The 27061-nt window shown below is 48.4% G+C and overlaps 2 long non-coding RNA genes across 5 annotated transcripts; one reads left to right on the top strand and one right to left on the bottom strand.

Moving 5' to 3' along the window:
- On the bottom strand, nucleotides 1–27061 carry LOC122200938. Of its 4 annotated transcripts, XR_006194006.1 has the most exons (5): nucleotides 26772–27061; nucleotides 19105–19216; nucleotides 18498–18603; nucleotides 13415–13532; nucleotides 12584–13120 (listed from the first exon to the last, which is right to left on the bottom strand). It is a non-coding gene; the product is annotated as an uncharacterized LOC122200938 (long non-coding RNA). The 4 variants fall into 4 exon arrangements; XR_006194007.1 differs by lacking the exons at nucleotides 12584–13120; nucleotides 13415–13532 and adding an exon at nucleotides 1–298; XR_006194005.1 differs by lacking the exon at nucleotides 13415–13532.
- On the top strand, nucleotides 5278–9813 carry LOC122200939. Its single transcript, XR_006194009.1, has 3 exons — nucleotides 5278–5359; nucleotides 5516–5652; nucleotides 9772–9813. It is a non-coding gene; the product is annotated as an uncharacterized LOC122200939 (long non-coding RNA).

Genomic DNA, 27061 nt, shown 5'->3' with positions numbered 1-27061 from the left:
TGTTTATTTTTACCAAATTAGGCATATCTACACTGTTTCAGCAGCAGCTTTAGGAAACCGCATACCTGCTTCTACCTTCGAATAAATACACAGAAAAAAGTGATTGCAGTCCCATTGCCTTTGGCTCTGGGAAAGTGCTGCATATGCATGAAATGGCAGCTCGAGTTTTAGAAATGCTCTTTGGAACTTCCAGACTGCCTGCCCTCCGCAGCGCTCCCGTATGCTAATCTCCCCGGACTGCCCGGCCATCAGCTTGCCTGGTTTGAAACTTTGCTGGCCATTCAGGATGTGCAAGAGTCTGCAAAACAAAGCTCATCAAGATAAACAGTTACCCTATGATCCAGCAATTCCCCCCACCACAGGTATAGACCCAAGAGAATTGAAAGTATGTCCACACACAAACTTGTTCATGAATGTTCATAGCAGCATTATTCACAATGGCTAGAAAGTGCAAAAAAGAAAACCCCAAATGTCTATTAATTAATGTATAAACAAAATGTGCCATATCCATATTATATTGGTTTCCTATTACTGCTGTAACAAATTACCAGAAATTTCCAAAACAATAATTTATTATCTTACTGTTTTGGAGGCTGAAAGCCCTTAACTGGTTTCACTGGCTAGAGGCAGGACGTGTGCCTTCTAGAGGTTATGAAGGAGGAATCTCTTTCCTTGCCTTTGGTGCTTCCAGTGGCCACTGGATATTCCTTGGCTTGAAGCCCCTCCCTCCATCTTCAAAGAGCAACACGGCAATCCTGCTTTTATCCTTATCCTTATCATAATCCAGGATAATCTTCCCATCTCAAATCCTTAGTTAGTCACATCTGCAAAATCCCTTTTGCCATATAAGATCACATTCCAGGGATGGGCCACGGATGTCTTTGGGAGTCATTACTCAGCCTACTGTACAACAGAATATTATCCAGCCACGGAAAGGAATGATTTACTGATACATGCTACAACACGGACGAAACTGGAAACATCAGGCTAAGTGAAAAAGTGACACAGAAGGCCCCAAAATATCTGATTCCATTTATATAAAATGTCCAGCATAAACAAACTAATGGAGACAAAAGGAGATTAGTGATTGCCAGGGGCTGGAGGGAGGGGCAATGGGAAGTGACTGCTAGTGGGTATATGTAGTTTCTTTTGCGGGGGGGGGGGGGTGATAAAAATGTTCTGGAATCAGATAGTGGCTGGTGATGGTACAACTTTATGAATATACTAAAACCACTAAATTGTACACTTTAAAAGGATGAATTTATGATATGTGAATTATATCTCAATAAAAAATAAGTACATTAGAAGAAACTTCATCATGCATCAACATTACCTATAAAGAATAAAAGTGAAAATATACTTCTTAAATCAAATTGTGGTCTGAGTTGTATTTAAATAAAGTGCTTTCCACCAAATTGTTCAATGCAACTGTATGTCCCCCTGGGAGACAGTCTAGTGTGGTGGTTGAGGAGGGACCCTGGAATCAGGCTTGGTGCCCAAGTTCAAGCCCTGGCTCTGCCCCTTACTAGCTGTGTCACTGAGTCTCAGTTTTCTCATCTGCACAGTGGGATACTTGCCCTCAGAATTGTAAGTATTCAATAAAATAATCCACGTAAAGCTCAGCACATAGTAAGTGCTCGACACACACAAGCTATTGCATTTGTTACCCCCACCTCTGCTCTGCCCAGCAGTGGGGAGAAGGAGTGAGATTCTGGCTGACCTAATGGGATCCAAACATCCTCTTTGAGTCTCAGGTTGTCAGTGGGAATTAGAAGGCATCAGAAAGCTTCTGGGGTGCCTGGGTGGCTCAGTTGGTTAAGTGTCCAACTCTTGGTTTCAGCTCAGGTCATGATCTTATGGTTCATGAGTCTGAGCCCCACCTCAGGCTCCACGCTGGCAGTTCAGAGCCTACTTTGGATTCTCTCTCTCCCTCTCTCTCTCTGCCCCTCCCCTGCTCACATTCTCTCTTTCTCAAAATATAAAATTTTTTTTTAAGTTAAAAAAACAAGAGAAGGCATCAGGATGCTTCAAAGGGTAAAAAAAGAAATGAGCTGGTTTGGGGAAGCTTGGTATTCACGCATGCATGTATCCATTGAGTTTCTCATTCCTTCCGTCACTGTTCGTTTACAGACACTGATTGAGAGCCGACTGCATGCATATCTGGCCCCGTGATCCTGCCGGAGACAGAGTCCCATGGAATGCACTATCACTGCAGAAGACAGATAAAACTCAGGGCAATAAGATATACCAGGCCCTGTGCTAGAAGTTTATACAGACCCCAGGGTGGGCAAGTGCACGGGGTGAGTGGATGAGAGGACAAAAAGGACAGAGTGGTTAGTCCTAAGGTGGCGAGGAGAGGCAAGGAAAGACTTCATAGAGGAGGTCTAGATACACCACTAGACTAGGCATTCTTGAGTGTGTGCTCACACGTGTGTATATGCATGTGTGTCTGAGTGTGTGTACATAGGCAGTGGGTGACAGATAAAAGAGAGACAGGATAGAGTGCATAAGTAAAGAAGTTGCATTCTTGGCATGAGCAAACACCCAAAGATATGAGGCTGCCTGGATTTTTGAGGACGTATTGGTAGTTCCTGCAGGCAGTGGCTTGGCTGGAAAGAAGTCAGCTGTGCTAAGAGAAAGGCAACCAAAATAGTTTAGGGAGACAGGGAGTGAGCTATTTGGATTTGCTTTTAAGAAGGTCTTGCTGGGTGTGGTGTGAGAAAAGGCTGGAAACCACAGCTGGGAGACTGTGGCACTGATTAAGCTTTGGGTGCTGGGGACCTGAGCCCAGGCAGGGGTGGAGAAGGACAGGGAGGATCCATTCCCATCCCTACTGAACACCAGCATCCAGCCCTGCGTACAGACAGGCAGGCAAATGCTCGCTCCCCTAAAGGCACCGACATCCCAAAACCACACCAGTGGACACATTGGAGGGTGTGATGATTACTTTCAGGTGTCAGCTTGGCTGGGCTACATCACCCAGTGGTTCAATCAAACACTAATCTAGGCGTGGCCCTGAAGGTATTTGTAGATGGGGTAAACTTCTACAATCAGTGGACTTGAAGTAAAGGCGATTACCCTCCTTTGTGGAGGCGACTACCCTAATGTGGCTAGACCTCATTCAATCAGCTGAAGGCCTCACAAGCAAAAGCAGGTTTCCTGGAAAAGAAACCTGTTTCTCTGGAGAAAACGGACCAATACGAAGGTTGGTTACCCGCTCCTTACAAGGCTCTAGAAACCAGACCTTCTCTGGAGTCCTGCCTGAAGTTGGTGGTGGCTTGTGCTGGTCCCAAGTGAGGAATGATCGTCAGTCACAGATCCCTGGTTGGGAGATACATGAGGCACTGACCTCCTCCTCTCCTCAGCACATCCCCTCACCACACTGCTGCCTCCTGAGGCTCAGCCCACCCACCGACCACCCGAGGTCAGGAGGAGGTCTGGCTCGGCATCAGCAGCCTAGCGCCGGGTCCTTCTGACCGTCTGCCACCTCTTCTCTAGCCAGTCCTCCCCTCTGTCCCTTGTAGCCAGGCTCCAACGATGGAGGTGCTGCTTCAGTTCCTGTCTGGTGTTTCAGAGGTTCTAGAACTAGAATCGAGCCTTGCTCCCCTTGCCCGCCCCCCCTTTGCCAGGCCCCAAGAGTCATGCCCCTGGTTTCCAGGATCTGTGACTGGGGTCCTGCTACCTTCTCAGAGGCACTCTTAACCCTGGGCTCCCCACTCAATGTCCACTGCCTAACCCATCACCAGGCATTTGACCATGTGTGAGTCCATCTGGCCGTGGGCCTTGGTCACCCTTGGGCTGGTGTGTTCCACCCTGACTGAGCCCTGGGCCAGGCCCAGGAGGGCATGGCCCCAGGAGGGCATAGCCGCTGCCAGCCCCAGCTGACATGGGCACAGTCACAGCCATTAAGCGGCAGCCAGAGGTGTCCTAAAACAGCCCTCCTTGGGTGAAGGTTGATTTTATTTCCCACAGTGATTCCCAAATTTAATGTGCCTCTGAACCCCCTGGGGATCTTACAAAGCAGATTCGGATTCCATAGCTGGGGTTGAGAGTCTGCATTTATTTATTTTTTAAATGTTTGTTTATTTTGAGAGAAAGAGTGTGTGTGAGCATGCACGTGCTGGGGAGGGGCAGAGACAGAGGGAGAGAGAGAATCCCAAGCTGGTTCCACACTGTCAGTGCAGAGCCTGACTCAGGACTCCACCTCACAAATCATGAGATCATGACCTGAGCCGAAAGCAAGATTTGAACGCTTGACCGACTGAGCCAGCCAGGCACCCCTGCATTTCTAGCAAGCTCCCTGGTGATGTCAGTTTTGCTGGCCCATGGGCCACACTTTGAATAGCAAAGCTCTGGAGCCGAAGTTCTCAGCACTGGCTATACATCATAATCACCTGGAGAGCTTTGAAAAATACTTAGCCCAGACTCTGCTTCAGATCAATTAGTCAGAACCTGACTAGCAGAAGTGGGCGACAAGGGGCTGGGCATTGAAAAACAGCTTTGGAGTCTTGTTCATGTTAATTATTGACCAAGGACATACTGAGGGCCTGATTCTGCCCATGTCTCTACATTCGGGTCTGATCCTGCCCATGTCTCGACATTCAGCTCAGAAACATCTGGGGTGGAGGCTTCCTTTGGTCCCAAAATGCCACACTGTGGAGGGGACAGGAGAGTGGGCGGTCACAGCAGCAGCTGCCACCCCCGCCCCTCCCTACAGCTGCCAGCAGCTCCCCCGCCTTGATCTGCACCCCCTCCCACATTCCTGACACAGGCTGCTTCAGAGCCTGCAGAGACAGCTTGAGCAAGGAGCTGGGGTTGCAGAACCCTCCCACAACTCTCCAGCAGAGGCCGTGAGGGGCGGACGCTGCTCCCCAGTTGAGACTTCCTGACTCCCAGCCAAGTGTGTGTGGGCTCCCTGGACACCCAGCAGATGGCCTCTGTGCTGACTGTGCCCATGTCAGCTGGGGCTGGCAGCGGCTATGCCCTCCTGGGGCTATGCCCTCCTGGGCCCGGCCCAGGGCTCAGTCAGGGTGGGACACACCAGCCCAAGGGTGACCAAGGCCCACGGCCAGATGGATTCACACATGGTCAAATGCTTGGTGATGGGTTAGGCAGTGGACATTGAGTGGGGAGCCCAGGGTTAGGGGTGCCTCCGAGAAGGTAGCAGGACCCCAGTCACAGATCCTGGAAACCAGGGGCATGACTCTTGGGGCCTGGCAAAGGGGAGGGTAAGGGGAGCAAGGCTCGATTCTAGTTCTAGAACTCTGAAACACCAGACAGGAACTGAAGCAGCACCTCCATCGTTGGAGCCTGGCTACAAGGGACAGGGGAGGACTGGCTAGAGAAGAGGTGGCAGACGGTCAGAAGGACCCGGTGCTAGGCTGCTGATGCCGAGCCAGACCTCCTCCTGACCTGGGGTGGCCGGTGGGGGTGCTGAGCCTCAGGAGGCGGCGGTGTGGTGAGGGGATGTGCTGAGGAGAGGAGGAGGTCAGTGCCTCATGTATCTCCCAACCAGGGATCTGTGACTGACGATCGTTCCTCACTTGGGACCAGCACAAGCCACCACCAACTTCAGGCAGGACTCCAGAGAAGGTCTGGATTCTAGAGCCTTGCTAAGTCTACCAAGCAGTGCCCAGAGTTGGGGTCCAAATGGTAAGTGCACTATACCCCCGGTCTGAGGCCCACCCACCACTGTCAGCCAGGCTTCAGGTCCACTAGCTCACAAATAATTATTCTTCAGAACAGAACCACTCACAGTGCCCTAGGGCACACATTTCTAAAGCTGTTTCCATACACAGGCATTGTCAGGTTGGCCTTGGACTAAACACCTACCCTTAACAGAGCAGAGCACTTCCTAAATGATAAGTACTTTACAAATACTGATGAGTTTAGTCATCCCATGACCCCAAATAAATTTTATTAGCCCCATTTCACACATGCAGACACTGGGGCTCAGGTTGAAGCTAAGAAGAGCCCAAGCTCATCCTGCTGGGGGGTGGCAGAGCTGTGAAGGGGACCCCAGGTGTCTGATTCCAAAACTCAGGACCTGTTCACAGGGCTGTCTGTATCATGCTTGCTTCATAAATAAAAACATGGATGGAACTTCAAAAACCAGACTCAGAAATGCCAATGGTCTCAGAAAACAACAACAACAAAACAGTAAATACAGTGCCATTCTCTGAGACCAGTTAACCAGGGGGAAAAGGATTTTATATAAGCACAAAAGTGCCTTTGGGAATATGAGCCCCATGCATTAACGTAACGATTATTCCTCCCGCCTGGGCTCTAACTATATTTTTATTAGGATGCTTTACATATTCTTTAGCTTTTTTAAAATGCTAAACTGACTCTGAGTCCCCAAATGTGCCCAAAATCTAGGCAGTACATTTATAGGAAGTGAAAGCCCCCCCACGAAAGAACTCCCAGAGGCCTGAATTAGTGGTTTGTATTGTAAGGAGGTGAAAATCCACATCTCTCCCAGGAATGCCACTGACATAAAATTCAGACCAAACTAAATTTATGGAGGGAACTCAGCTTGAAGGCTCATCCAGTGGCCTGAATACTTACGATCACACACTGTTCTAAGATCTGCACCAGGCTCCTCTGTTAAGGTTGCCTGCAGTCCAGACTCTGGAGAGTTTGGTGACTCCACCTGTGGCCAGGGGCAGAGGGAAGCTGGTGATGGGGATCAGGGATTTGAACTCAGTCAGTGACTGAATCTCCAGCTGGGGAGAGAAGCTGTGTATGAGATAAGGTTTCGTAAATTATTTTCTCTCTTCAAACTCAATGATTTGCAGAGTCACAGGGTCTCCCATTACTGGTTTCTTGTTATGATGCCCATAATTTACTTCCAAATACTTCAGCATAGAGAGGAACTCAATTTTCTAAGATGTTGCCCTAATTGAGAGTCTACAGACCAGGGGTCATGAGCTAACATGCACACTCAGGATGAAGCCCATATGTCAGAAACGACCGGTGTAAGCACTTCTATTATTTTTTTTTCATCCAACAGCTAAGGCTCCGAAAATTAGCATGTTGCATGTCAGAAATGAGTTTTATTGGAGAAAATGGTAGCATATTGGCTAGCAAGATGAATATCAGAAATGAGTTTGCATTGGTGGAATGAAAGGGGTTCAGATATGAGGTCTGGCTGAAAATAGTTTGGGGACAATACTCATCTTTGTGTGACAAGGACATAAGAATCCAAGGAGGCCCGTGCCTTTCACCCCTGAAGCACAGTTCTGGGTCTGGTCATTGGTTTAGGAGGCTTTCTCGCCTTGTGATGTCGACCAGAAGCATGGAATCCCTCAGATGGGATTTTGTCCTGTCTGCGTTGTCCTTTCGAGCAAGGTGAGGTTGGATGTAATAGGATGGAGAGAGGGGACTTCGCGGAACTCACAGAACAGGTTGTGAGAACTGTCTTATTGCCTGCCTGGAGAGTGAATAATTGTCCACCATGCAGTGGAATTGGGCCTGAAGCCCGCTTTCCTACATCACAGGCGTGAGATTGAGGGTGGGGGTGGGGGGCGGCTGCCAGTTCTTCCCACCTCAGGCTTTGGCAGCTTCTTAAGATTGCTTGTGACCTGCTCCCCACTTCCTGAGTCTTTCTACAGGAGACAGAACCTCAGGGTATCTTTGTCCTTCATCAAATTCATCATCCTTGCATCTAATTTGCTTTTAATTTTTTTCCTTGGGAGTGAGAGCTGGATCAGCCATAGACAGGATTTTAGAACAGCTCCTGGCAAGGGGTCATCTGATGAGAAGTGATTATGCTCTCATTGGCCAAGCAATTTATTGCCAACCAAATTCTTGTTGCCAGACGAATAAAGCCGGTGTTCATTCTACCCACTCAGGGTCCTAAATGACTTCTTAGAGCCGCCAGTGAGAATCAAAGGGCATTAAAGACAAGCGCTAGGGGGCACCTGGGTGGTTCAGTTGGTTAAGAGTCCGACCTCAGCTCAGGTCACGATCTCACAGTCTGTGGGTTTGAGCCCCACATCAGGCTCTGTGCTGACAGCTCAGAGCCTGGAGCCTGCTTAGGATTCTGTGTCTCCCCCTCTCTCTGCTCCTCCCCTGCTTGTGCTCTGTCTCTGTCTCTCAAAGAACTCCCAAAGGAGTTCTCAAAAATAAACAATAAAAAAAAAATAATAATAAAAGACAAGTGCTGGGCACAGAGTCTGCTCCACAGAGGCTACAGCCGAGGGGGGCCAGCCTCTCAGACACACAGGTGGACCTCTGCTTGCCCACCTTGTGACATTCCATCCCTAGAACACTGGGAGGTCAAAGCTGAAGGGCCCTCCAAATCATCCCACCCAACCCTCTCCTCATCAGATGAGACAGCCCAGAGAGGTTTCGTGACTAACCCACGGTCACACAGTAGAGCTAGAAGGAGGGCTGTGCCTACTCCCAAACCATTCCTCAATTCAACTCAATAAACATTTGTCAAGGGCTCAGGGAGTAACCAAGTTCCCCACACTTGGTGAGCTCACACAGATGCAAATAAGCCTGACAAAAGGCAGAAAGTGGACGCACAGTGGTGAGTCATTCAGGAAGCTGAATGGTCCTTGGTCTTGTAAATGACCTGGAAGCTCCATGAGGGAGGCAGCATCTGGCCTGGGCCTTGAGAGATGAGCAGAGTCTAGAGCGGAAGGAAGAGGGATAGAGGAGGGGCCCTGATGAGAGCTGCCCGAGACCTCTGAGGTTTGCAGTAGGAACACTCTGCTGGGCTCCAGTGGAATGTCCAGAGGCCCCTGCCGGCTCCCCAGATGGGACCTTGCATGAAGTGAGAATTCCAGCTCCATCTCTGGGTCTGGATGGCCCCTGAGGGGGGTTGATGCCAGGCTCACTTCCTTTCCTGGGAGTCCTTCTCTCTTGCCTCCTTCATCTCCTCTCCAGGCTCAATGGCTCCCTTAGAATCTCAGAGTCTCTGGGGCACCAGCTGGGTTCTCCTTGGAAAAGCCAATCTCTCAGCCTCCCATCTCCCCTCTTCCTAGCAGCAAACCAACCTCACTGAAGGTGTGCCCAGACCCCTCCGGCCCCCAGAGCACACTTCCCTCTCACTGTCTCATTTTCTCTTCACCAGGACCCACTGGTATCCATCCTTCCCCCAATTGTGTAGGTGAAAACCTAAGGGTCCCAGGAACTCACCCAGACCCTCCTGCTGGTGTGGGTGGGGCCCCCTCTCCAGACCCCATCCTGGAGCAGCAGATCTCAGACAGACCCGCAACTGATTCCTCAGCTCTGAATCCTGCCTCACCACTCACCAGCCCTGTGACTTGGGCAAATTACTCCACTGTTCTCTGCCTCAATTTCCACATCTGGAAAATGATAATAATAATGACATTTATCTTGTTTTGAGGATTAAATGTGTTAATACATACAAAGAATAGTGCCTGGCACATAGTAAGTATAGTGCAAGTAGTAGCTGTTATTAGCATTAACTGTGATCTAGGATTCCAGCAGATTCCTCCCATTAGATTACTTAGCATCCCCCTGTGCCCACAGGGGAGTTGCTCAACCTCTGTGCCCACAACAAGGCTGGCCCTCAAGACAACTGGCATTCTTCCTGAGTTTGTCTGGCTTTCCCCCATCCTTGGACCCCCTCTATTTCCCCCTCTACCCTCAACATTTCCTCACCATGAATCCCCTTCCCCACACCCACACCTAGTGGACAGGCTCCCCCAAGACTCTATGTGAGGAAAGGACTCTCTTTGCATTCAAAGGCCTGGGTGGCTCAGTTGGTTAAGCGTCCCACTCTTGATTTTGGTTTAGGTTCCTGAGATGGAGCCCTGCAACAGACTCTACCCTGACAGCATGGAGCCTGCCTGGGATTCTCTCTCTCTCTCTCTCTCTCTCTCTCTCTCTCTCTCTCTCTCTCTCTCTCTCTCCCCCTCTCCCTCTGCCCTGCCTATCAAAATAAATACAAATAAAATAAACATTAAAAAAAAAGCTGTCCTTTACAATGGTGTCTTGAATATTCAGTACAAAAAGAGTTGTCTCCTTTAAGAGCCCAGTGTTGAATGAAAAAGATAGCTTTCCAGTGAGAAGCAGCTTTGAATCAACTTCCTAGCCACAGAAAAGGGATTATCAGCAGAAAACCATATCACCTACTTAATTGCAAAACCATCCCGAAGGCCAAAGTCTGGTCTGGGCTGAGTGGCAGCCTTGGGCCCTTATAGCTACTGCTTCCAAGATCTGCAGAAGACATCACAGTGCAGTAAAGGGGATCTTTGTGGGAGTGCTATTCTCTGATACTGGGGAATAACAGAGGTGACCTATCAAACCAGTGCTTGATTTGACCTGTTGTCCGTTAGAGCCATAATCTTTGGATGCCTAAGAATTACCTTAGGGAAATGGAAGAACCAAGAAAGGGGCAGTTCTGGAGCTCCTAAATGGATCTGGCCATTAATATTGCCCCGGTGCTGCGCCAGCTTTGCCCAATGAGGGAAATAAAATACCACTTTGGATTTGCCTCGACCACCCCCTTTTGTGGGCTGATGACGTTTTGCGGTGTGCAGGTGTGAAAGGAGCAGAAGCGCCTGATTGACAGTAGGGGCTTGGCAAATGCTTAATGAATGAATTTCCCCAACGTTGATGATCCACCCATTTCCACTTAAGAACATTCAGGGATCTTCTCAGGGTTGCTGGTGGAGTGTGATTGGTTAAGGGCCTAAGCCACCTAAGTGTCCCCCCCCCCCCCCCCCCCCCCCCCCGCAATGAAGGAAGGAGGATTCTTTAGAAAATTTTATCTCAAGCTTTTCAAGCAAAAATAGTCAAAGCTTAAATAGCTGAGCAGCAGCTTCTTTCTCCCTGATGTGTATCAGTGAATTGAAGCTTTTCAGAATCCCTGTGGAGCACCGGGATGGTGGGAGGCATGGAGGGCAGGATGTTGCAAGGGCAGGTTTCCTGGGAGTGTTCGGGAATTCCTAAACACACCGGGAAAGGAAAAACCAAAAAACAGCCAACTCTTGCCCCACACCATCAGAAAAAGTGTCACATTTTATGGAGATTCAACTACCCCCCCTCAACACACATTATCTCAAGGCCAAGTCCTTCCAAGCCACTCAGTTCAGTAGCCCCCAAAGGGGAAAAGATTATTCTAACCTAGAACCCCATCTTTCTCTTGGACTGTCGTCGCCAGCCTTCTGCCAAGGTTACCTGTCTGTGGTGCTTCATCCAATCATCTTCTACACCATCACTAGAAACATGCTTCCAAGTCACAAATCTGGTTAAGTCAGTTTCCTTCTTATACAGTCCCAATAGCTCCCAATTGTCTTCAAGGTAAAATAAGGATTCTTCAACCTGGCACTGCCCCCCCCCCCACAAGGTATATGGTGTGTTGAGATCCCTGACATGGCCCAGCATTCTCTAGAGGTGCCCTTGCATGGACCACAGCTTGCAGGAACCACAGCTTCTATAGTAGACCATATTGGTTATTAAATGCAATACTGTACAATCTTGGATGCAAATAACTTGTTTTGCGAGTGTTCCATAAGACGAGCAAACATTCCTATTTCAAGTTGATAAATTTCAACTTGATAAATGAACGATGTCTTGCAATATGAGTAGTACAGTGATGCTGAATGTCACATGATCACAGCTGAGCCAATGGTTCTTCTCTCTCTCTCTGCGGGATTGTGGAGGATTACCAATGCAATGTCACATTTCCATGAAATCTTCAAAAGGAGGCAAAAGCAAGTGTCATTGGATAGGTTCCTTGTTAAAGTTACACGAAAAGAAAAAGATTCCATGGAGCCAATAGCTGGCAGTGATTCTGTTAGTGATAGTGAAAGTCGTCCTACACAATAACCCTCTTCTCTCATGTCTCCCTCACACCAGCCATGAAGGTTTTCAAAGGTAAGTGTAGGCTAATTTGTTTCTTTTTCTTTATATTTTATATTTTCTTTATTACTTTGTATTATATATTACAGTATTGTAATCATTTTTATATGAATATTTTTGGATTGTGGAGCAAATCATCTGACTTTCTGTTGTTTCTTATGGGGAAATTCACTTTGATATACAAGTGCTTTGGATTACAAACATGTTTCTGGAATAGGTTATGCTCACAAACCAAGGTTTTACTGTATTTTGAATATTACTCCTGACTTAGTCAACAAGACTACCCTTATTTTTCACCATTTCCTTGTTTGCTTATTTGTTGAATGAATTAAAGGACATTCCAATAAGCAAAGCAATGAATGATATGTAACCTAGCATCTGTGACCTTGTCAGCCTCGTGAAGGAAGGAAGCCCATGGGGGTATGTTGGTGAACAAATAAGGTGCCATCCACAATGACCACAGAGATGGGCACTTGGTCAGTGTCTTTCATAGGTGGGCTATACCCAGGCCAAGTTATCAGCCAGCCAAGTTCAGAATGTAGACTTTTTTCAGTGCACCCCCAAATCATCAGTCTTTCAGGGTAAACACAGCTCAAAAGACACTGATGCAAAGTAAGAATGCAACCTAACTATTCATAAAGGTGACTGGAATGCTACTATCCCTCATCCAGGTACTTCAGTTGATACCCTTGTAGTTGCAAGAGGTAGAAATTCTAACTCAAAATGACTTAAGCACGAAAGAACTTTATTTGTTTTCAAGGTTGAAAGTTCCAGAGGTAGGTCCAACTTCAGGTCCTGCTGGATTCAGGGCTCAAATGGTATCACTGGGACTCAATTTCTTCCTCTTTTGGGTTCTGTTTTGCACCACGTGGACTTCCATCTTAGGCTCCATATTGTTGCAAGATAGCTTCCTGCCCTCCAGGACCCCATCCTCTCAGCTTCCAGTCTAGCTGGCAGGAATAGGATTCTCTTCTGGAAGCCCCAGTAAGCATCTCACTGCATCACTTGGGTTCTCATTAGGTCATGTAGCCATCACTGAATTCATCCCTTGTGGCCAGGACAGGAACATTATGTTCTGATTGCCTGAAGGCTACATCACCTGGGGATCTGGGGGCGTTTCATCCTTATGCCAAGAGTTGGTGGATGAAAAAGAGGGAAATAGGATACTGGCACCACAATGCTCCTTGGAAAATCCAGCTGACACCCACCATACCAGGATACTCTTTTAGAGCATTGAGGAGACCAAAACATTCTTCAGAGGCTTGCTTGCTTGTTGTGTCTGAATAAGACAAGAGGAATATTAGGAGGCAGAGAGAATTATTTCCACTAAGATCCACGAATTGTCCTCACCACAAAACAGACCTGTCTCTAGGACAGAGCTGGGGCTAGACTACCACCCCTCCTCTCTGAAGCCCACTTTCTGCGTTGGACCCCTTCCCTTCTGCTGGCACATTCTGTCTTTATCCAGATGGGTTAACATCACTGATTCTCTCCCAAAGCTATTGGTGAGTCACCATGCCCAGCCTCACCCATCCCATATGGGTACAGGTGTTCTTGGCTTTGACTCATCCACCTCGATATAAATGAAGTGCATCTCCACAGTTCCTTCTACTTTTCTTAGTGCTGTCCTGACTTAGTGCTGTCAGCAGCCCAATGAAATGGCACCAGGTAGAGACCTCCATGCTTCTTTCCTAGGTGATGTGATGAAAGAAACAAGAGGGCAATCAACATGCCTGTGTCCATATGGCTAGATAGGGCCAAGCTACAAGCTCCCATAATGAACCCCCGCCTGTACTTGTTATATAAATGAGGCTGCCTGTGGAGGTCCGTAAGCAGGTAACAATCCAGTCTCTCTTCAACTCACCGCCAAAATGGAAGACTAGCCCTCGTAGTGGAGGTGAAGACACTCTTCTCTTAGCCACTCCAAGCAATTTGCTGATACTTTCTCCTATCCTTGGCCCCTAAGCCAACCTCAGAGGCACTGCCCTTGTTATTCATAGGCTGGAGGGACAAGTCTTCTTGACGCTGGGGCAGGAGGGTGGGGGGAGCAGCTGTGTGACAATCGGTCCCCAAAGACTGTCATGGCTCCTATCTAGATGCAGTCAGTGCTCAGATAAGACAAGACAAATGGCAAACAACATTTGGACCGACAGGTGCCATTTATTAACGTGCTCTAGATCAATGGCATCCGAAATTAAAACGTTCTATATCTGTCACATGTCCTCAGCAGGCCCTCTGGCAGGGTAGAGATGCCAGCTACAGATTGGTGTGAGGATAAGGACGTGGAGGAGGGGAAACTGTCAGCCTTGGGGCATGTGGCACTTCCCACCAGAGCCACAAGCAAGGCTCCCCAAACTGTGAAGGCTCCAGAAGCTTCTCAAATAAGTCAGAGGATTGGGAGATGGAAGTCCAGACAGTAAGACTCCACAGCTGGAGAGTCGAGGGGCATGTTCTTCAGAGTTTCCCAGAAGATCAGGTGTTGTCCTGGGCATGGGACTGAAACATCCAGGCCTCCATGCCTCCCATGGAGAAAACCAGCCCACAATGGGAAAAAGCCTGTTTTCTGGCCCCCTATGGGATATGTGGGCATAGCAGATGCTGTGGCTGCCCCATCCCATATCCCTCAGCAGCCCAAGTTCACTGGCAGTTGTGAAGACAGTCCTCAGGCCTCACCCCCTGCGCCCGGTCTCTTGTCTCTGCCTGGCTGACTTCTCTTAGTGGCCCGGCACAACCATGAAGTGCAGTGAAGTTCATGCAAGGGGCTGGGGGGTGGCAGAGGGTAGAAAAGTGCCCCCCCTCCTCGTTCTCCACTGGCACAATTCTGAGGCAAGGGCCACATGGTTTTTGGAAGGTCCCCAGGGGAATGCCCTCAATGGTGACTTGTTAATTAGCTCTTTGCCTTCTGTATCTAACTTTCCCCACTTCCTCCTGGCATCCAGGGATCACTTTCCGGATAAATAGTGTGCCCTTGCCTTCCAGGAATGCTTCTATATTTGCTCTGTACCCTCTTCTCTTCCTCGGAGCCTCCCTAGGGTCATAGAGCTTTGCAAGCAGAGGACACAAAAAGGCCCATTCTTGCCTCTTGGCTCCACCCTGATTGACTACAAATCCCAGAACACTGTGGGCCCCTCTCCTGCCCTCACTCTCACCTTGGCCCCGGGCTTGCCAGTTGGCAGCCCAGCCACAGCTGGGGGTTTTCTCTAGATCTTCCTGGACGTGGTGGAGCCCCAGAATCTGTGTAGGCACAGCCAAAGGATATGGTAGTAGAAACAAGGACGGTGCTTGGCTTCTAGCTATGGCATTAGCTATGTGGCTTTGAGGAAAGACACATAGCCTCTCTGAACCTCAGTTTCCCCATCGCTATAATTGGGAAAGTATCCAAACCCATCTCACGTGGTTGTGGCTACAGTCAAACAGGGTAAATATATGTGAAACTCTTTGCAAACTCTAACGTTTTCCACGGCTGGTATTCAGCTAGTACACACTAGAACACCTCTGTTATTCAGGGCTGCTGTTGGCTCTGATTGGTTGGAACCTGTGCTACCCCTATTATTAAATATTTCACATATCACTTCTGACTAACACTACAACTACATGCACATCTTGTTTCTCCTGCTTGGCAGCAGCTGGCCATGCTCCCTGAATAGTAGAATCATAGCTCGTCTCTGAGGAGAGTCCTGGGGAGGGCCACGTTCCTCTGAGCTCCCCCCTAATCTGACTGTGCCAAGAAAAAATGTTGAATACCAGACACACAGGCATCCCCCAGATAGATCGATCCCGTTTCAAACAGGCAAACACAGAGCACATTGTGCAAATATGCCACAAGGCTGGCTTTGAGGCCCAGTCCGTTGCTAAGGAGTCCAGTAATTCATCCAGCCTAATTAAGCATGTTTACAGGGCTACATGTTCTCCTCCACCCATCCACAAAAAGGCCCTCAACCACGACTCGGTTAATTAATCAGAGGGCTGTGTGAGCGGGTGCTTGCTCGCTAGTAGAGAAAGGTTTCTTCAGGTCAGGTCTACATGATTCAAGCCCTGAACAATCCTGGGAGGTTGGGGAGGGCAACCTGGGGACAGGCCAGTCGGTGCTCAGGGTTGGGCACTGAGCGATATACCAACACCACTAACTGTGGCTGAATATTCACAGTGAGGTAGGAAGAGGAGCAAAGGCCTTAATTAACATCTGTTTGCATATTCATTGTCAACTGTGAGGTATTTAAACCAAGCTCACCCATCACAGAGATCCGTATCGTGACTGGCAGAAAAATGGTAAGATTTCTTAGTCCTGAGTTTGCTTTAGAGTAGGGGAGACTGAATATTGCCTGGTGTGATAATCATTATCCAAAGTAGACTCCAGCTTAATTAAACTCGCCAGTGAGTATAAATACCCCCTCCACCACCCTGCGCCTTGTACCAGGAGTGAGTGTTGGAGCCAAGAACCAAGCTTCGTCTCACACCAAAGCCCACGCCCTTTCCCCTGAGCCACTGCCTTGTCCTGGTTTGGATGGTCCAGAATCCATTGTTCTGTGTCTCATGGGGTATGGGGAACCCTGGTTTAATTCTGACATTCTGGGTGGATCAAAGAATTCAGTGAACAAGTTGGGAGAGCACTGCAGGAGGAGCTCAGATACAGGGTCGTGGGTGACAGCAGGGAATCAGCAAGGGTCCCAGGAAAAAGCTTAGTTTCTGGGGAAGCTGTACAGGGATAGAATCCAGTCATGTCAGCTGGGGTTCAGATTAGGGTTCTATAGTTGGCTAGACTACCAGGGTGGACCCTGAATCCAATGACCAGTGTCCTTACATGAGAAGGGGAGCTGAGACCCACAGAAGGTGAGGTGATGGCAGAGACAGAGATTGAAGCACTATTGTTCACAAGGCACAGGGCACCATGGACTGCCAGCAGCTACCAGAAGTGAGGACAAGAGACATCCATGTCCCTTAGAGCCTCCAGAAGGAACCAGCTCTGCCAATGTCTTGATTTTGGACTTTAGGCCTTCAGGACTGTGAGAGAATTATTTCTGTTGTCTTAAGCCAGCCAGTTTGTAGTAATTTGTCACAGCAGCCCTAGCAAACTACAGGCTCCATTCCTGCTAAGACTCTGGGACAAACCAGGAAATGCCCGCAGTCCTGTGACTGCAGGCTGAGGCTGGGCCTGGGCCTGAGAAGGAGAGCAGAGTCTCTCCCCAGCATGCACAGGCTGACCGTAGAAGCCCCAAAACTCCTCTCTTGACTTGAGGGAGTGGCTAGGGCTTCATGCCTTCCTGGTCCCCATGCAAGTGAAGTTCTTCACGATGCCTGTCAGAATGACTAAGATTAACAACACGAGAAACAACAGTTGTTGGCGAGGATGTGGAAAAAGGGGAATTTCTTGCCCTGTTGGTGGGAATGCAAACCGGTGCAGCCACTCTGGAGAGCAGCATGGAGGTTCCTCAAAAAGTTAAAAAACTACCTATGATCCAGTAATTGCACTACTAGGTATTTACCCAAATAACACAAAAAATGCTAATTCAAAGGGATATATGCACCCCAATGTTTATAGCAGCATTATCTACCATAGCCAAACTATGGAGAAAGGCCAAGTGTCTATCGACTGATGAATGGATAAACAGGATGTGGTATATACATACAATAGAAAATTAGCCATAAAAAAGAATGAAATCTTGGGGCCCCTGGGTGGCTCAGTAGGTTAAGCATCCGACTTCAGCTCAGGTCACGATCTCACAGTTGGTGAGTTCGAGCCCCGCGTCGGGTTCTGTGCTGACAGCTCAGAGCCTGGAGCCTGCTTCGGATTCTGTGTCTCCCTCGCTCCCTGCCCCTCCCCACTAGCATTCTGTCTCTCAAAAATGAATAAATGTTAAAAAAAATATGTAATGAAATCTTGCCATTTGCAATGACGTGGATGGAGCTAGAGAGTATAATACTAAGTGAAATAAATCAGAGAAAGACAAATACCACATGACTTCACTCATATGTGGAATTTAGCAAACAAAGCCAACAAGCAAGGGGGAAAAAAGAAAGAGAGAGAGAGGCAAACCAAGAAACAGACTCAACTATAGAGAACAAACTGATAGTCACCAGAGGAGAGGAAGGGGGGGAGGTGAAGGGTGAAACAGGTGATGGGGATTAAGGAGTGCACTTGTGATGAGCATGGGGTGATGTACGGAAGTGTTAAATCACTGTATTGTACACCTGAAACTACTATTACCCTGTATGTTAACGAACTGGAATTTAAAGAAAAACTTAAAAAAAAAAAGTTCCTGGTTAAGTGGTTTGGTGCCCGCTGCTAAGCAGGGCTGGGGCAGGCAGAAACGGGCCCAGGGCCTGAAGTCCAGCAGTTCCAAAGATTTATGTGGCTCCCTGCAGCAGAAGTGTGGTCTGACAGGTGTGTGCGGGGAAGGGAGAGATGTACTCACCTGGCCCATCTTTATGAATTGACCATACATTTGAAAGAATGGATGTAGGGGGCTGGCTAGCTGTCACCCCACCGTCCCGGGCTGGGTTCGGCTTCTCTGATACAGAGCTCAAGGGTCCCCTTTATTTTCTCCTCCCCATACTACTTGCACTTGAGGGAAAGAGAGCCTGCCCCCGACCTACAGGGGCCCTGGCTGAGGGGCCTAGGTCAGGGGCCAGGGCTGAACATAGACAGGAACTCCTACCTGCAGCATCCTGGAGGCTGAAAAGCAGAGAGCCTGGTGCATGAGTCCCAGAGAAAGCTGAGATCCAGATACGTGGAAGACAAAGCACAGACACCAAGTCCAAAGTCTCAAGACACAGAATCGAAATGTGGGTGTGAAGCCAAGGATTCAGAATGGAGCAAAATGGAGTTTGGAGAGAAAGCAGGCCAAGAATGAGCAAGGAGAGTTTAGGGTACCTGCCTTGCTGCTGTTGTGCTGGGGGCTGTGGCTCCCTTTCAAGGGATGGTGGGACCTCAGTGCATGCCCCGGGGAAGACCGGAGGCTGGTTTAAAGGACCTGAGGTAGGGGCGCCTGGGTGGCTCAGTCGGTTAAGCGTCCGACTTCGGCTCAGGTCATGATCTCACGGTCCGTGAGTTCGAGCCCCACGTCAGGCTCTGGGCTGACGGCTCGGAGCCTGGAGCCTGCTTCGGATTCTGTGTCTCCCTCTCTCTGACCCTCCCCCATTCATGCTCTGTCTCTCTCTGTCTCAAAAATAAATAAACGTTAAAAAAATTAAAAATAAAATAAAAATAAAATAAAATAAAGGGCCTGAGGTAACCTGACACTAACCAGGGAGTCCCATGCTCACCTAGAAAGGTCAGGCCTTCCACACTGGGATTCAGTTGACAGAGGGTCAGATGCTCCCCTCCAAAACCTCCAAACAAGCCTTCAAGATAACATCTTGTCTTCAAAGCTCAGGCCTGGGAAAGGGAGGAGAGAGCAGAGGGTGACAGAATGAGTAGCAATAAACCCTCCACAAGCTTCTTTGGAGTGCAAACCCTGTGGGCTCAGAGCTGAGGCCCTGCCCTGGGCAGTGATGCCCAAAGGTACTCGTTGCAGGCCCCTGGACAATGCAGCAGAAGTATCAGACGTTGGGACAAGTTTTCCCAAAGAATTCAGATTTGGAGTGGCCATCTCACTCTCCCTGCCCTGAGTTCCCTCTGCTGCAGAAGCTTCTAACTTAGTTCTGGGCCCCGGAGCCCCCACTGGTAAAACCCCTGGGCAAAGCAGGGGGCCCAACCCTTCCGGTACAGGCTCATCGTCTTAGATGGTGAACAAGCAAGCAAACCAGAATAGGCCTCCCCCAAGGCAAGAGGACACGTGGGTCAAAAGTCGGCCCAGAGCCCAAACTGAGCACCAGAGGTCACAGAGACTGCAAGTGGGCTGCCTGGGTTGATTCTGACTTTTCTGTGACTTCTTTGAGGACATCCTCATGGACCACATGGGGAAGCATCAGTACGCTTTTCCCCCAGGGAGTTGGCTCACCCTCTGGCCTCATTAGAGTTTCAAATGCAAATTTAGGAAGAGCAGCAAAAATACATACATTAGTTACAGAATCACATCAATATGTAGAAAAGGTCTGATGCAAATTGGAAAGTGACATTTGGAAACTCTTTGATAAATGGCTGTGCAGAACTTAAGATTCCATTTGGAAGTTTGATGTCAAATAGGTGACATGTGGCTTTCCACGGGGGGCTCCTGCCTCCCGGGCTCTGCCCACACACAGCTCAGAGACTGCTTTGGAAATCCCATCAGCATGCAGGTATGACTTCCAGCCATCAAAACGGCTCATTCTTTCCCCCCTCCAAATTATATCATCCAAAGCTGGCCAGGCTAGTGGAAAATGGACCCTCACAGGGGAGTGCCGGAAGGATAGTAGATGGCACTCTTCTGGGCATGGCAGTTCGGCAGAATGTGTCAAAAGCCTTGACATTCTTCATGGTTCCTGAGCAAGGTTTTCACTTCTAAGAATTAAGTCTAAAGATATGGTTAAGCCTGTGCACACATGCCACTCTCCCATCCTCAATTTAGTTTAAAAAAAAAAAAAATCAAACAACATTAAAGACTTTTACTTCGGGAGAAGGAGAAAATAAAATAAAACTCAAAAGTAGTTGGCTGTTGGATTTAGAAAATCTGTGGTCTCTTGTCTATGAAAGGTAAGGCTTTGAGCTGGTCTATATGGAAGAGATAGCGACAAAATAGGAACAAAAGAACCTAGCACAACAAAGTAGCAGAAACTTGAGGGTGGGGCTCCTGGGTGGCCCAGTCTGTTGGGCAGCCGACTCTTGATGTGGGCTCTCGGTTTGTTGAGCTCGAGCCCCACGGTGGGCTCTGCACCCACAGTGTGGAGCCTGCTTGGGATTCTCTCTCTCTGTCCCTCCCCCATTAGTGCTATCTTTCTTTCTCTCAACAGAAATAATTAAACTTAAAAAAAAAAAAAAAAGAAAAGAGAAAAAGAGGCTTCAGATTGGTCCCTTGGCAACTCAAGTAAGGGGTTTGGGAAACTGAGACAACCAAGAGGAGAGGAGACAGGAGAAGCATTTGAGAGAGAGGGGGCCAAGCAGTCTGCTGGCAGGACCTTGGACCAAACAGAGAGAGGCAGTGAAGAATCCTCAAGGGAGGAGTAATGACATCTAATCTAACCTTTTCCATCTTGAAACCCCATTTTACATAAACCCTTTAACCCAGGTCGTTGTACAGTAGACTTGGGTTAAGTGTCCTGAGGGACATGGAGGAGGGGGAACCAGGCAGCTCATGGCAGAAATGAGGTGAGGACAACCCAACACTGGAACAACTAACGGGAGAGGTGGCAGGTGGTGAGAAGGGTACTGTGGGGACTGGAGTGGGGGTGTAGAAGGAGAAGGGGAGCACCGTCCTCCACCCTCCCGTCCCTCATTCCCCAGTGGCCTCAGAAACATTAGCCAGGAGGTGCCAACAGGCAGAGAAACCACATCAAAATGTCATCAGTGATTATCTCTGGATGCGGATGCTGGGATGATGCTTTTGGGGTTGAATTTTCCTCTTTGCTTCATGTATTCTCAATGTTTTAAACAAGTTGTATTACTTGTGAATTTTTTTTCAAGTAAAACTAAAAAAAGAAACCAATGTGCAGACATGCCTGCTGTAGGACTTCACACACTTGATGGTAGACAGCATGCCTTGCCCCAAACCAGGGGAAACACACAGCCATTGGAGCCTGATTCCTCTCCCAAACTGCACAGGACATTTATTCAAGGCACTTGCCAGGCTAGCTCCAGGGGTAGAGCCCCTGTTGTTCCCATTCTCTGCCAGCAAGGCTTCCAGAACCTCTAAGAACTCTCAAGCAAGAAGGCAGCCAAGGCAGAGTCATTATAAAAAGGATCATTGTTACACTCACATTTTCTAGGTCTAGTGTTCAAATGCCTTAGAAAAGATGTGGAAGGTGGCCCTTTCTAGAAAAGAAAATGGTCATGCCTCCCAGCTACACAACAGACTCCTGCTTTTATCCCTTCAGAAAATTCAAAGAGCCAAGGTTTCTGAGTTCCAGCCGCGGCTGAGCTTATCCACGACGAGAACCCCATTCTGTTCTCCATGCTCTCTCTGGCCTCATGAATCTTGGCAGAGGGCTGCTTTCCTATGGTGATGACTCCCATATTAATTTAAGTCTTTTCAAGACATACTTGCTAATTAAAATGTGAAACAGTTTTTATTCCTTTAATTAAGATACAAGATGGGAAGCATAATTTAATTCGGTCCATTGAAAATATCAGTATTATTAGCTCCATAACTTGCTTCCATTAAAGATGACTATGTTAAACATTTTTTTTTTTTTACTCCTGTACTTGCTGGAGCTTTGGTATATGCACTGACTCGGTCCTGAAACTTTTGTGGGAATTTGGTGGCTGTGACCCCTTTGAAAGAACTGTGTGGAAGCCAGAGTCACCAAGTACTTCAGCTTTAGGACCCTGTCTTAGGTTGGGTGCCCCAAGAAACAGACCCTAAGAAGGATTTGAGTCCCAGCAATTTGTATAGGAAGTACTTTTAGGGGATTGAGGAGTGAGACAGGAACAGAAAGAGAGTCAACTCAGGTGGGTGCATGAGCTGGGAATTGAGGGTAATCTCACAGGGGACATCTGATAGTGTAGACTACGTCTCCGAGCTGTGCCATCTGAGTGACAAGAGAGCTGGGTGTCTCTCCTCCAGCTGCCGTCCCTAATTGGCCCAGGGATCCTCCCAGGAGTGTCTGCTCTGCTGTAGATCCAGCCACCCCCTCTGGCAAAGAATTGCAGACATTGAAGAGGGAGCCATCAGTGTGAGGTGGCGAATGCTAAGAGGAGATAGGCAGGACATCAGTGGCCTGGGTTACGTCCTCACAGCCCTGTCCTCTGCAATTGCACACGCTGGGCAGAAAGAGACCAGAAGGCATGCAGGGAGAGTGTCAATCACTGACTTATTGACAAGTTCTTTCCATGGCCTACGAGACAAAATCATGGACTAGTGGCCAGAGTCCTCATTTGGAAGTCTCTAGAAAGGACTGAGAGCAGAAGAAGTGTTACTCTCCCACCCAAAGTCAGAGACAAATGTAGGGAATCAGGAGAAGCAAAATCAAGGGCCCAGAGATGGGAATGAGGGTATAGTTCTAAGGTCATTTATCATCCATCCATCCATCCATCCACCCATTCAGAGAAGCCTGTCCCCTTACTGGCCAAGCAGGCTACTTGAGAGGGATGAAGCAGGAGAAGCAGGTGGCCCCAAAGCTGGTCCAGTGGTGTTTCACAGGCTTGTAAGTGATAGAGAACTCACCCATGTGGCAGCCAACCATCTCAGATTCTATCTGCGCCGGGTTGGAGGGGCCACCCCGTGGGAGCTGGAAGTACTAGCTTCCTCCAGCTGAAGACAGAGAGGACAGCTCTCAGTGTGATCCTGTACTAAGTGGGAGAACTGCAGCTGGAAATGGGGAAGTGAATGCATTGTCTGAGACGTCTGAAAAGTATGAGAAGTCACCAGTGGATCAGAACTGATACTGGACAGTCGGCTGAAAGGAGATTTTGCTGGTGAGACCTTGCATCCTAGGCGGGGTTGAAAAGGAAGGGTGGTGGGAATCAAAAAAACAGACTTCAGGAAGGAGAGTGGGATTTGAGAAGCCTGTGCCAGGGAGCTCTTAGCAAGTCAGATAGGACGAGCTGGATTGCAGCCCAGACTGGAGGATATTGGACAGGGTGCACAGTAGGAGAGGTCCTGTGTCAGAGGAAGTGCGGGACAGCACGAGCCTAGCATTGGGAGCCAGACCTCCCCAAGGTTCAAGTCCTGGCTGTACCACTTACTTACTGAGTGACCTTGGGCAAGTGGCTTAGCTTCTCTGAATCCCTGCATAGAATTCTGTAAGGGCTAAATAAGGTGACATGGAAAAAATGCACAGCATAGTGTCTGCCCCATGGCAGGACCCTGTAGAAGCTACTTCCTGCCCCTCCTTTATCTTAAATTATAACCTGTATAACATTCTGGGGACCCACACCTTCGGGAGGTCCCATAGTGGCAGCATCTGACTGTATGTGCACTTGTCTGTGTGCGTGCCCTTGTGTGTAGAAGTGGGCAGAAGTTTGCCTGGACAAGAAGGAGAGCCACCTGCTGTACCCCCGTTTCTTTGAATATACCTGTCCCTAAACAAAACTAGGTATGAACAGCCCCTCCCTTCCTGCTTCTGGCATTTCCCAGACAGGTAAGGACACTAAGGCAGAAGGGACTGAAAGGTGGTGCCCCCAGTCACACAGCTGGTGATTGTCAGAGCCAGGAATGACCCCCCCCCCTCCCCACTACCACCAGGTCCAGCCCCTGGAGGTTCAAGCCTAGGACATTGTATCTTTTAGGGTTGTGGTAGGAGTGTGGAAGTGAATATTTGAATCTCAGCAGCACTTGTTTCTAACTGAAGGGATTTTTTCTTCCCACCCAACAATTCCTTCCAGGAAGGGACAGGTGACACATCTGAAGCTGGAGGCAGAAACTGACTCAGCCTGAGTAACCCAGGCCCCAAATTCCATCCAGAAATCCTTACATTCTGGGAGAGGCAGGAGCTAGAAAGTAGGGCCTCAGGAGAGCTGACTGTAGTGCTCCCCCTATGGGTGAGCACCAGAACATAAGAGCATTTTGAATCCTTAAAAAAAAAAAAATTTTTTTTTATGTTTATTTATTTTTGAGAGAGAGAGAAAGTGCGAGCAAGGGAGGGGCAGAGAGAGAGACACACACAGAATCCAAAACGGACTCCAGGCTCTGAGCTGTCAGCACAGAGCCCGACACAGGGCTTGAACTCACGAACCATGAGATCATGACCTGAGCCAAAATTGAAGGCTTAACTGACTGAGCCACCCAGGCATCCCAAGAGCATCTTAAATCTTAAGAGGTGGGGCCCTTGGGTTTTAATGCTAATGCTGGCTACCCAGAAGGTCACCCCTTTCTCTGGTCCCACAACTTGTCACACAGAAGCCCCCAAGGCTTGCAGCCCAGGGGCTCTTCCTGTGGGGAGTGCAATGGAAACCCCAGAACAAAGTGAACCTACAGTGCAGCTGTCTTCCCTTTAAAACAATATGTGGGAAAAGTCACCCTCGGCTGTCAGACCACATTATGAAGGGCTCACTCTCCAACTCAGGAATCTAGTCAAGCTAAAGCTCTTCCTGAGCACAGAAGAGCCCCCTACAGCAGTTGGTGGAGGCCACCTCCGGCCCTCTGACCCAGGAAGCCTGTGACATAAATGGTCCCCCCATTTCCTGATGCCTGTGCTCCCTCGCATTGCTTTTGGAATTTGACACTGGTCGCTTGAGCTCTGTTTACCACCTTTTAATCTCGCAGCTTCGATTATGTAGTAGCCATGCAGAGCAGGGACAATCCAGAGGACCAAGAGGCAGGTAGGTGAGTGATGGCAGAAGTGATACCCACAGGGGTAGCCCAGAAAACCCACAGCTGGACTGATGAACCCACCGGGGTGAGGGTTTTGTGCGCCACCCCTTGTTACAACCTCCCCACTCGCAGTTGTCAACTTCGAAAGGCATCCCCAGGGCCTGATCTGCTTCCCTGGAGGACTCTCAAACCTGTATCTCCATTCTGTTCTTTGCCCTAAGCTCCAGATCCATTTATCCAGATGTTTCCTCCCAAGGGTCCTCCAACACAGCAGACTCACTGTGGGAGAAGACAGTCCAATCTGTCCCTCTTGGCATCACCCTCAAGTTCCTTCCCATCTGTTTCCCATCTCTGTGAATGATGCCTGACACGTTGACTCCTCCTTCCCTGTCCCTCCTGGCCAGGCTTTCCTCCTGTCCAGGAAGCTCTACCTCCTGTGTGCATCTCGACTCTGCATTTTCCCCATCCCCCCTTAATATCTCACATCTCAATTATTTTCACACCCACTTAGGTCTTTTTGCACTGGTCTTGCCCCAGCGTTTAGCCCATCTGCCTGGAACACCATTTCTTTTCTCCATTTCCCTCCTCATAAGCCTTCTTCCTCTGAGAGGCCTTTCATGGTTTCTTCATGTAAGATGAAGCACAACCCCTTACCCTGTGGACCTCTAGACCTTGACACTCATGCCTCCATTTGAGCCCTGGACATATGGAACTGCCATTGATTATTGTCTTGCCTTCCTCCCCACAGGGCTCCTTGAGAGCAGGGAATAGGCTTTCTCCTTCTCTGTGTCCCCAGTTGGAACTCAGTTCTTGGCAAATAGTAAATGTTTCATAAATGTTTTGTTGACCTAAATAGCCCTGTAATAAAGAGGGCAGTCCCTTTTCTCCCATATCTGAAGGATAGGGAAAGTGAATTTTGTGTTGGTATCTTTCTATTCCCAGACCCCAAATATCTAAACCAGCTGAATTTTTTAGCAACTGACTCCATCCAGTGCAAGCACATCCCTCTCTCAATAGCCAGGAAGTCTTTTGTAAGGAAATTTCTTTGTCTCCCATCACATTTCTTTTTGTTTTATATTTGGAGCTGTACTTCCATTTCAGAGCCTCAACACCTAATATTCCCTGTGGAAAGGTGAAACATAGCTGTGGTGCTCTGTCTGATTCTGCTGGTCCCACTGTCAGGGAAAACACGTTCCTTCCTTGGCTGAAGCTCCCACACTCAGGAAGGGAAGACCATCCACTTGACAGCCCAGAGCTGCACATGTGTGAACACTCCGTGTTTGAGAATGATCCTACCACACACACCAAACGAATAACAGAAAATCAGCCTATGTCACCTAAGCCCCTGGGTATAACTTGGCATCCATAAAAATCACAGAATTCTCTCTCAGTGATGCTCACAGACAAGGACTTTTCCAAATCACTTATTGCTTCTGAGAGAGAATATATCTGCTTTTGGTTCCATATGGGCTTTGTGCATAGGCTTTCTCACTCATTCAGTAAGCATTTATTGAATACCTACTGTGTGCCATCCACTGATCTGGGCTCTGGGCAATTCAGAGATGAGTAGCAAAATCCCTCTTCGTTGTTTGGACTTTTGCTTACCTTTTCTGCTACAATGATTTTCTCCCAGCCTTCCTTACTTTCTGTCTTCTGAGTGTTTTCCTTTATATTTTACATCACAACTTCCTTTGGTTTTATCACAAAATCAATTGCAACCTCCCCACTGCAGGCAAAACAGTTGTACTTAAATGGACTTCAAGCTTTTAAATCTATTTGGGTTACATTTTCCCTATCTCATCTACTCAATCACTCACTAATCCATCCTTCCTTCCTATCTACCTTTTTCCCTTCCTTCCATCTACTAATACATCCATGCATCTTCCATCCATCCA

Source organism: Panthera leo, chromosome D1 (genome assembly GCF_018350215.1).
Source record: "Panthera leo isolate Ple1 chromosome D1, P.leo_Ple1_pat1.1, whole genome shotgun sequence".
In the NCBI taxonomy this organism is placed as follows: Eukaryota; Metazoa; Chordata; class Mammalia; order Carnivora; family Felidae; genus Panthera; species Panthera leo.
Note: the sequence above shows the minus strand (reverse complement) of the source record. Positions and strands in the feature narration are given on the sequence as shown.